Here is a 12,185-nt window from a genome sequence, read left to right on the forward strand (position 1 = left end):
AGAACTTGAAACCAGCTGCAGAGGAGAACCGCAACCTCTGTAATGGGCGCCTCGAGAACCAGTCGCCATCTGGCTGCCTCCGCGCAGAAGACAAAACGCTCGTCTAGAACACGTTCTGGGCATGTTTCGGTCTGAACGCGCGATATCTAGCAATAGCATTTGGTTAAAAATGGTCTAGATGTAAGCATGTGCAGATAAATTCACAGGATTTCATCTTAATTTCTTGCTTTCCTGGTCGCGGCGGCTTTGGGATTTGCGGAACGCACAGTTCTGTCGTTCTAGACATGTGCTTTGCCCTCTGTATATGTGCCCTGGCAATCAATCGTTCAGACATCTGCCGTTCTGCCTGGTGTAGCCCAATACCAACCTTTTGACACTGGTATCTTACCGTGTGTCCCAGAAATAACTGATGCATTTTGAAAATCAATAAAATAAAGACGGAATGAGATAGAATTGTATTGTTTGCTGCCTTACGCTTAGGAAATCATGGAATTTTATCTCTGCAAAATTCAAATTTAGTTTACATTTCCATTAACAGGTGGCGCTGCAGGCGATCTGGAACAGGTATAGCTAAAACGGAGCATATTTGAGCTCGTGATTCCGTAGTTCGCCGTCAAGATGATAGCGTACGTGTGCTACTGAGGTTGCAATTGCGCTGTACCAAAATGATTTATTCCGTTGAACAGCGGGTGTTTATTGTGTTAGAGTTCCACCGCCTGGAACACCGTTTTGCTAAAACGAGGCGCAGTTGGATGGATGGATAGATGGATAGGAGCGCCCCCTTTGAAACGGGGTGGTGGCAATTGCCACCATGCTCAGATTTTCTTTATTTATTATTATTTTTTTGTTTACTGTGTTGGCAATTCTCATTAAAATTCTCCATCACCTTTGCCTACGGTTTCCTACAATTCTAACCTTATGTCACATCTCTGCTTTTCAGCCACCAATCCTCCAATCGCTTTTTTGCTGACTTCCACTGCAGATTTATTTACATGACCATTGTTATCTTTAAACCCTAGGGCCTCAGAAAGAGTGACTGTGCCTGCATCGACATCCGGATGGATACCATCACATTTGATTATGAGGTGTTCAATTGTTTCCACAGGACTACCACACACTGCACATGTGTCATCTTGTTCGTTAAATTTCTTTTTGTAGCTGCGCGTTCTAAGACACCCTGATCTAGCTTCAAAAAGTAGGGCACTGCCTCTTGAGTTATCATAGAAAAATTCTTTCCTGATCTGCCTTTTCCAGAATCGATTTTCCAGTTTCCAAAGAAAATACCCGCCACCTGTTGGTGGAAATTTAAACTAAATTTGAATTTTGAAGGGATAAAATTCCATGATTTCCTAAGCGTAAGGCCGCAAACAATGCAATTCTATCTCATTCCGTCTTTTTTTTATTGATTTTTAAAATCCATCAGTAATTTTTGGGACACCGGTTACATCAAAATGTTTCAGAGAAGCCTACCACTATTTTATTTAAAAAAAAGTTGTAGATATCAGCTTACCTGCTCAGCGCATGAATCAGAGAAAGCTGTTATAGCCCTGGTTTAGCCATACAGTCGTGCATTTCGCCGTGGCAGCCATTTTCCGGTTACGCATTTCTGCGCTCTCACCATAACCTCACGGGCCACTGTAGTCGGATACAACTCAAGAAAGGAGCGGCTTTTCCCCGTCGAAGGATCCCCCCTTCCAGCCAATGGCGTCGGCCGATTCTCATCACCCTGCTAGTGCGACAAAGAAGAGAGGGGTAGATGACAAGGGACAATCGTTTTTTTTTTTTTATCAGTGTTGTGGATTTTTCTCTTTGCATATCTGTACTCCGGTGTCTGTTGTCAATTTTGCGAAAGATTTTCATTTTGCTAGTATTAGTTGTGTTGTATTTTTCTGGTTAGACAGTTCGGGCGTAACGGTGTCATGTTTCTGTTTTTTTTTTGCTAAGATTTTAGGAATGGCTTTCTATTTTGTCTTGGTGATTAGGCTTGCTACCCTAAAGTAGAAGAAGAAGAAGAAGTTTATTCACATCACATTACATGATGCAGGAAGCCTGCAGAAAAAGCTGCCAGAAGCCAGCTTGACAGGGCCGCAGGCCCTGTCAAGCTTTGGCTTCATTGGCGGTTGGCGGAATGTCGTAAAAAAAAATTGTACACATCATATTTTATCACAATATGCAAAGAACAAAAAAGTGAAGATACAACATATTACAAGATACGCTAAATCATGTATTCTGTTACCACATTTCACTGTAACACGTACTCACATTTTTAATACAATCATTATAGACACAAAATCACATTTACTTCATTTTGAAAAGATCGCGCAGTGCTTTGAAAGTTCTATTGTCGAGTTGGATGTTTTTAGCTTGGAAACTGTTTAGTAATCGGGGTAACTTGTTTTGCAGCATTTGTAGACCGCATGTAGTGCTACTTGTTTTAACCTTCCATGGTTCAAAATGACGCGTCTGGTACGAATCTACATTATTTTCTAGCTGAGTTGTGTTCCAAATAGTACAGTTGCTACATTTGGTTTCTTGTTTGAACAACTTGCTAAGCCGGTAGTCATATGATTTTGTTACTGGAATTACATTGTAGCTTTTCTTGTAAGGTGTTTTTTTTATGGCACATGTGATTTGCCGTTTAGTAGCCTGTGTCCTGATGTGTTAGCCGGAGTGTAGGCCTCGTCAGGAGCCATGCTTTGTCTGACTCTTATTGCCTCTCCCCGGGGGCATATTGGAAATATGGACGAATAAAATTTTCAAACTTTGCAATTTCTTCCCCTATGGCTAGGGAATAGACCCTCTATTGATTGTGGCGCCGCTCCCTTCATTGTCCCGCTGGCGGGGTCATGAGAATCGACCAATGCCATTTGCTGTAATGAGGTCATATGACGGGGAAAATCGGCTGAGTTCTTGAATTGTATCCGCCTATAGGCTAACCCTCGCCTCTTGCCCTGTACATGTTTTTAAACTTCAGATTCTCTCATCGCCTTTTGTATCCGCTTCCCTCTGCTTGATTTCGATAATCGAATTCGTCTCCCAGATTCCAGGCCTACAATATAATTTGGAAACAGAAAAAAATCCGCGTACAAATGTTATATATTTGTATGTATAGAGCGTGCTATGAATCATGAAAACTGCGTTCCTTTTCGCTTTTTTCATTAATTCCTCTCTTTGACCTCGCGCATTGCACCTACTCCCTCTATCTTATATTCATGCAATAATATGGTCCTATACATCAACTGTAGATAACGCAAAGTTCAGTTATGTTGTCGTTCTGTACCAACCGTTACACAACACTCAACTAAGCTTTTTCGCGCAAAATATTAGTGGAGAACTTCCGCCTCCTACCCGCATATGTACGCCTCATATTTGTAGTCTTTCGATTCCTCAGATATAAGATCCTCATCACTGGTATATCAGTACTGGCAGGGGTCTTGTTTCTTATCATAATCGCTAACACAAAATATGTAGAAATCGAATCTTTCAGTTTCCTCTGTAAATCCCAGAAAGTGCGGGGGGGGGGGGGGGGATAAAGTAAATTCCTGTCAAAGCCTTTGTTAAGTCTTTACTACTGCACTGCCGTCTATTCACTGCGAAGTTACGAAGTCGCTGTTAGGTTGCTCTCATAATGGATTTCATTTTATAAACTGCGACAATACAATGGACAAAACAAAAATGTGCATGCGATCAGAGCAGACTGAAAATCCTATTGGTTTCCGTTTTTATTTTTCCCAGGACCTCCTATCTCAACAAGAAGATTTACAGGTCTTTTATGCGTTTTTTATCGTCTTAGCTCAAGCCTAGAGACATCACGAAGGAGTCCTCTCAACTAGTGAAAACCATAACTTTTTATATAAGTTGCTGTTTCATACCCACTTTTCTATGATTTTTCACAAAAGGGAGTGGCTTACCTCGTCGCACTATTCATAAAGCTCCAAAACAGTTATAGTCAGTGGTTGTTCTCCAATTGCTATCATTCCAGTGCAGTATGTGACAGCATACGAATCGTCTTCTGATTGGCCAGCTTCCCTGAAAACACCGCGCAATTACCACAATAAAGTTATTACCAACCACATTACCCCATCCTCTTCAGCGAAACCCTACATTTGATTCGTTTTGGCTTGAATTACTATCCTGTACTACATTTACGGTTCTGCGAGAGTCTTGAAAGAATTGCTGTTGTACTTTTTGTCTCTGTCCTTGCCCATGAGACTCATGTCACTCTCCCTCGAGTCTTCAAACGTTCTGATAGTTTTCAGTGTGTCACATAAAGTAGCGCACTGTGCCTTTCTAGTTTCCTTGCAATTAGTGCATTGATATTTTCTCAAAGCCAATTTGAGTATGCTAAGGAATCCTTCCCTAGAACTCAAATTCTCTTCCCGGTCGCAATTTTGCAGTGCACTCTTTAAATATTTCTCCCAACATTTCGAGTGTAAGTTGCACGGCCACATCTTTTTGTACTAAGTTACCCTCGCCATCCTTTACAGTGCAGACTTTTTAATGACTTTGTACACAGAGCTTTCAGGCGACTTTACAAAATTTTACAAACTAGCAATTTCACAACTTTCTAACAATTCTGCGCTTACACGCGCCATCTAGCGACGCCTGGTGAAGGGCTGCCTTTGCAACTAGTTAGTCGTTGATCTGTTATTGTTAGACATGTTTCATACATGTGCTACGACAACGCATATTTAGTCTGTGAACGAGAGGTTAACTTGATTAAATATTCTTTCTTTTCTGCCAAATGTGTACAGTTCTAGCCGAAGATATACGTGGGATAGAACCAATACAGGTAGATATAGTACCAACAACTACTCTGGGCCACTTCAAAAGACATCAGATGACGGAAATGAGCGCTTACCTCAGCCACTCGAATTCTTTGCTGTTGAAATACATGTCAGACGTCGTTTGCAGAGGGCATTACTTCCGAGGCAGTCGGATCTCCGTAACAGGCGAAGTACATAATCATAAGTAGAGCGTATTCCTTTTCCATTTTATGGACGTTGTAGTGTGGCCATACATCCCACGGAGTGTCTTGTGCTCTGAGATAACGCCACATTTTGAGCGCGAACGTTTGTACTTACCAAAATGTGAGTCCACATTTAAGAGGCACCTGAAGTGAATCTAGAATTCGTCGAGCTTAAGGGCAACCCCGGTGGATTTTTGGCTATTTTGAGGTAACGATCGCGTTATATTTCTTGTAGCTCTTTGTCTAATTGGTTTTGAAAAATTTTCAAAATAACGACCAAACAACTATAAAATGACAAAACAGGAAACCAATATCGAAACCGTCGACCATCGCATGGGGCATCACGAGAGACCAACACATGACGTCACAGATGCCATCCCGAAACCGCTTGTATGCGCGTGGAAATGGCAACTTACCTAATTCTTTGTTTCAAACGACTAAAAACGAGCTGTAATTTTTTCCTTCCGAAAACGCAAATGGAATATCGGCGGGCACGTAACTTGTGACGTCACACATGACAAGTTGAGCGCTCCGATTGATGGCACGAAAAGGAAAATTTGAAATTAATTTTCCCTGGAACAATATCCCGTGAATATGCGAAATTTGGCATAAAAGATGAGAAGACTCAGATGAACTTTTTGTGAAAGTTTTAGTATGAAGCGGTTATGAAAAAAAAAAAAAAACTGGAGTTTTCTTTAAAGGGGAAGATTGTTCGAAGCTTACATATGAAGCACGCGAGTTCTTTTTGTGCTACCATTTAAAATGATGACTGAGCAAAGACGCGACGACGTTAGGCGTCTGTGCAGTGAGCAGCGCCAGATGAGTGGGAGGGGGTATGATGATGTCATACTGAGGGGGCGTTGCATTTCCAAAGGAGGAATGCTCGTTCGAAAAAAAAAAATGAAATGCCATCAGGGGTACAGCCCTCGGAGCGCTGCTTGGCTGCATTCGATGAGGCACGGCAAAGCGTGGATGAATGCAGTGGAGTCTGAAATCTTACCCGAAATGATGCCATCATTGAGCTTCTCTGCACAGCACAAAGATGAGAGGAGAAGCCTGCACACTGTCGTGGATTTATCGGCGATTAGGCCACCTTTTAAAATGGTAATGCAAAAAGACTTGACATGGTTTACCTACAAGCTTCATACGTTCAAATCTTCGAAGCTAATCGATTTTTCAAACAAACGCTTCCCCCTTTAAGGAACGACCAGGCCTTGCATTGTTCCTTGCGAGAATTAATGCTGCTGGAAAAAGGATAGCTTTTTTTCTGGTTGGTTGTTTTGTGAGGCCATCATACAAAGTCTCTTTTCTACAAATGGTCTCAAATATGTGAGAAGCATAGGTGATTTTTGCGTCTATGAGCAGATACAGCATCGAGGAGGCTTTGCTTTCGAGCATAAATGGCTCAGAGACAACTGAAGTTGTTTCCACTGCCCATGGAAAAGCTCCTGTTGTCAAGTCCAAACCTGACCGCTTGCCTAATGCATGTGCAGCAATACGCACCACAGTGACGCACCGGCTTCAGGGTTTGAAAAGAAAACGGAATAGACGACACGGTACTGTATAGTGCGAATAAACTTCAAGACAGTGCAAATAATCGCCATCGACACTCGCTGGCTAATTAATGCCTGCATGCATACGATGAAAAATCTTCGAGCCTACTGCAAAAACTGCTGGCTATTGGTGCAAACAACGAATGCTCGATTTCGTATAACATAATTTTTGGACCTCGTTGCGCAAAGCAGATGCCCTTTTAGTAATGAACGCTTAGTTTGACACTTAAAAAGAAAACCGAAACGTCAAGTTCCGCCGAAAAGTTGGGGTGGGTAAAGCAACCGTCATACCCAGCTTGCGCTGTACACACCGTGTTGACTACATAGCAGTGGGTATACTCAATCGACCGTGCCATTGTTGTGCGTGAAGGTGCCAAAAAATTGCGTTTTATACTAAGACGACCGATTGAAGAAGAGTTCTTACTCTTGCATTAGAAACGCGCATGACCTCGTTACCAATACTTACTTGGTAGTTTCTTCACAAGGCCTACGGAAAGATGTGTTAAAACATTTGGAGTAGTGGTTCGACAACTTGAAAGCAGGAGAGTAAGAAATTTCTGAAAAAAGTCGGTGCTAATGCCGAAGTAATATCAAACTATGTTGGTCTTTAAACTGTTTTTTGAGGAAAAAGTATTGCCTGCCTCCCATGGTTTCTGTGAACCCTACGCTGGGACCAGCGTGCGATGTGACGCGTCTGCGTTGGTGCCACGACGCTCAGTGCCCACGGTGAATGCTGCTTTTTAGAGCGACGGCTGTTAAGCGCCCGTTCCCGAGTTTCGCGTCGTCGCCGCAGTAGCAGTAGTAGTAGCAGCAGCAGCAGCAGCAGCAGCAGCAGCAGCAGCAGCAGCAGCAGCAGCAGCAGCAGTAGTAGTAGTAGTAGTAGTAGTAGTAGTAGTAGTAGTAGTAGTAGTAGTAGTAGTAGTAGTAGTAGTAGTAGTAGTAGTAGTAGTAGTAGTAGTAGTAGTAGTAGTAGTAGTAGTAGTAGTAGTAGTAGTAGTAGTAGTAGTAGTAGTAGTAGTAGTAGTAGTAGTAGTAGTAGTAGTAGTAGTAGTAGTAGTAGTAGTAGTAGTAGTAGTAGTAGTAGTAGTAGTAGTAGTAGTAGTAGTAGTAGTAGTAGTAGTAGTAGTAGTAGTAGTAGTAGTAGTAGTAGTAGTAGTAGTAGTAGTAGTAGTAGTAGTAGTAGTAGTAGTAGTAGTAGTAGTAGTAGTAGTAGTAGTAGTAGTAGTAGTAGTAGTAGTAGTAGTAGTAGTAGTAGTAGTAGTAGTAGTAGTAGTAGTAGTAGTAGTAGTAGTAGTAGTAGTAGTAGTAGTAGTAGTAGTAGTAGTAGTAGTAGTAGTAGTAGTAGTAGTAGTAGTAGTAGTAGTAGTAGTAGTAGTAGTAGTAGTAGTAGTAGTAGTAGTAGTAGTAGTAGTAGTAGTAGTAGTAGTAGTGAAATAGTATTAGTAGTAGTAATAGTAGTGGTAGTAGTAGCAGTAGCAGCAGCAGTAGTAGTAGTAGTAGTAATAGTAATAGCAGTAGTAGCAGTAGTAGTAGCAGTAGTAGCAGTAGCAGTAGTAGTAGCACTAGAAGTAGCAGTAGCAGTAGTAGTATCAGTAGCAGTAGCAGTAGTATCAGTAGTAGGAGCAGTAGTAGTAGTAGTAATAGCAACAGCTGTAGTAGAAATAGTAGTAGTAGCAGTAGCAGTAGTAGCAGTAGCAGTAGTAGTAGTAGTAGTAGCAGTAGCAGTAGCATTAGTATCAGTAGTAGTAGCAGTAGTAGTAGTACTACTACTAGTAGTAATAGTAGTAGTAGTAGTAGTAGTAATAGTAGCACATAAGGTAATTAAGTTTCACTGCGAATTTTTTTTTCTTTTAATCAATGCTTTCATCTGCACTCCCAAATAAAAATAAAAATAATTCCATTTGAGACGACCACCTTGCGAGATGTGCACGCCCGGTACGTCGTACTACTAGTCGAGGTGTGAATTGATCTATACTATGAAGTGGCCATTTATGGCTGAGCACACGTTGGATAATGGACAAAATAATGCGAGTGTTGTTGAAACCTCGTGCAGTCGCAAGGGAGAGAAATGCAGCTTTTCGTGCCCAGGACACCGCTGTGTAAAGAGAATACCCGAGCCATTTAGAAAAACTGGCTCGGGTGTTTTCTGGAATATAATGTGTAAGATATGCAGAACTTTATTTCTTTTCTTTAGGGATTCCTTGTCTCTTTTTGCAACAACCCTGTTTCCGCAAAGGCTCCCCTGAGCTGCCTTTCGTAAACAATATTTTCCTAAATACTAAATACTAATTGAGTTAAGAGGTTAACTCAAACATTCAGTTCTACTTACCTTCCGTTGGCTGTTTTACTGTAAGTAGAGAGTAAGCATAATGAATGACAAAGCTTCACCCAGGCAGATCTTAGTGAAGGTGCCGTAGGTATCTGTATGTACTAAAGATTCTGGTCATTGATCACTTCAGGGAGAAAATGTGAAGAAACTTCGTTAGGAACGTAGGCAATTGTTTCGCAAAACCGTGAAACTCTATGCAGGCAGTATTGGACAGTAACTGCAGGCGAAATGAATACAACGTCAGTGTCTTCCGCCCTGAAGTACACTTTGAGCTGGCGTGAGTTACTTAGCTTTAGAAGGTTGCTGTTCTGCGATAACAAGTTCACTACTTATCTCTTGGGCCCATGCATTTTCGTGGCCATTCATGTAGACAAGAAACCTGATTAACCTTCCACTAATAGCGCCATTCTTTTCGAAACCGGTGCTATACGTTCAGGTTTAATGTAATTATACGCACGTCCTGATGATGACAATGCCTGCAATCCAGTCAGAAATTATACCTGACAATAAACAGTGCTCACTAGTAAAACTTCTCGTCAGCGTTCTCCGAACATATTAAAATTCCCTTGCAGAAAATACCGCCCTTTTATGTTGACAGGCCGAAAAAGTAGCCAAAAACTCGCGTGTAAACCCAGAACACAAGCTGAGAGTATCTCTCCGAAGTTCCGGCCAAAATGGCACCATTCTCATTGAATATGCAGTAGAGATGGGACTGAATGATTTGAATAAAACATTTGCTATTTGGTAGGTGATGAGAATGCCGTTAAAACTTAAGGTTGCAAGCACTTAATAGAGTTAAATTTCTATGTGAAACAGGTATTACACATGTTATCACTACGACGCTGTTTTCCCACTCCGTAAGGAAAGCGGGGGGGGGGGCATTAATGGCGTTTTCTTCCACCTACAATCGCCTCAATGGAAATGAAACAATAACTTGACGAAGAGATGTCCGACTAGTTAGTGTGCGGCACTAATATACATTTGAACAGCACCAACTAATTAGACTTCACAATATGCAACAGATGGGACGGGAGCGTTGGCCAGGTCGCAGTTCTTCGCTCGGCCTAATGGCCTGGTCACATTCTAAACAAAGAAAGGGAGTAAAAACGGAATAACTACCCAGATTACTCGGTTTTTACTCCCATATATGGGTATTCGCGTTAAGAGTGCACGTGCGCGTGGCTGTGACGGAAGCTTCAAGAGAGTGTAAGGACAGTCGCAAAAAGCGTAATAACACGTTGTGGAGAACATGAGTATAATCATGGTAGAAAATTTAACATAGGCTCGCAAGAACAGCGCACAGAAGATACGCTTTCCGCTCCTCACAGCGGAAGTACATCAATGCTGCAGTTCTACATTATTACATTACTTTGTAAAATTGGCTTATTTTGTGTGCTTTTTCGCGTGTTTCCCAGAATTTTTCGCTTTATTGTAGGATATTTGCAGATAACAGTGGCAACAGTCGTGAAATACGCATGCCTATAAACATGCAAATTGGTATTAGTGTAGTGATATGTAAGACGTTTTTATGCACTGTATTGCAATGCAGGCGAGGATTAGAGCTATTTATGCGTTATGTAACGATGCCACATGTAACATGTCGCATTCCCCAAACACACGCAGTAGCCATGCGCTGTCAAGAAAGGAGCAAGGACATTCGTCAAGCTGTTATGTAGCACGTTATTTTGTTGTTGTCATGGCGCTTTTTTTTCATGCCAGAAAATTACGGCATAAAGTGAAGGTAAAGGCGAAAGATCATGAAAACCCTTTCATCGCTTGCGCGGCGGGATAAATAAATACAAGCAATGCCCCTTTCCTGGAGCAAGGTTTGCATCACTCAGGTTAGTAATTTGGGCAACGAAACAAATCGTGTCCGCAATAGCGACAAAATTATGCATCTGCCTACAATAATGCCGGCCTGCAAATGACAGCCTGGGTGCAATTACAGAGTTATTTTCGGAAAAAGTAGCAACAATCTTAGCGCGAAATGCTGCAAGCATACTTCTTTTCTAAAAAGCTGGGTAATGGTGGCATCCGCGACACTGCGGTATGATTTCTTGCTGCTGGAAACACAGAAATTCTTTTAATGGTTCTGCGACTGGCGAGTGCTTGTTCTTTCATTTCACAATAGCCATTTCATTTCACTTCTTCGATACATGCTGGGCGAGGCTTAGTTCTTATCTTAGATCCCTGAACAAAATAAACAGTTGAAGTAAGAGCGCTTGCCCCGTATACAGTTACTTGGAGTCTCTTTAGACTGCATGGTAAGTTATATTGTTCTACAGTCGGATACAACTCAAGAACGCAGCGGCTTTTCCCCGTCAAAGGACCCCCCTTCCAGCCAATGACGTCGGCAGATTCTCATGAACCTGCTATCGTGAGTAGCGTGACAATGCAGGGAGTGACGTGACAACGAATGAGGGGGCAATACCCTTTCATCTACTACTCCCTGCATTTTCACGCTAGCCGCCGCGGTGGCTCAGTGGTTATGGTGCTCCGCTGCTGACCCGAAAGACGCGAGTTCGATCCCGGCCGCGGCGGTTGAATTTCTTTGGAGGCGAAATTCTAGAGGCCCGTGTACTGTGCGATGTCAGTGCACGTCAAAGAACCCCAGGTGGTCGAAATTTCCGGAGCCCTCCACTACGGCGTCTCTCATAGCCTTAGTCGCTTTGGGACGTTAAACCCCATAAACCAAACCAAACCATTGTCACGCCAGCAGGTTCATGAGAATCGGCCGACGCCATTGGCTGGAAGGGGGTCCTTTGTTCGCTTTTTCTTGACTTCTACCCGACTGTAGTACCTCAACGAAGCCATGAATAGGCATCTTTAGCATACCGTGTACCGCGTTACCGCTACCGTTACCGGAGTACCGCGAGCCGCCCGCGTGCGCTGATTGGTCTCGATGCTGCAGGCGCGCGCGCTGCTCCTGGGTACCTGGCGCCATCTGGTGCCAAGGCGATTTACGCATGCGCATTGGCTGCGCGCGAGCTCCCGGTACTCTGGTACCGATAACCGTAACACGGTACACAGTATGCTTAAGGCGTCTAATGACGAACTGTCTCCGCCCATCCCCCCCCCCCCCCCCCTCTTCATGGTGCGAAGAAAGAGGAGCGGTACGTTCAGCAAGGCTCTGAAGTAAAACGAGACGGTGTCGGTGTTTCTTTCCGAAGGGGTCTGTTGTCAGGAGCTCGTTGCACATTTCTGCGCCTAGAGCGAACAGGCGGAAAGATGCACATTGCGTGATGTTGGCGAAGACTAAGTGCGCAAGCGCAGTCGAGCACTCACTTCCTCCCGCGAAGAGCAAGACGAGGATGGCGAAGAGTGAGAGCAAGAT

The sequence above is a fragment of the Amblyomma mixtum genome, chromosome 4 (assembly GCF_055824585.1).
Source record: "Amblyomma mixtum isolate Tamu chromosome 4, ASM5582458v1, whole genome shotgun sequence".
Lineage (NCBI taxonomy): Eukaryota > Metazoa > Arthropoda > Arachnida > Ixodida > Ixodidae > Amblyomma > Amblyomma mixtum.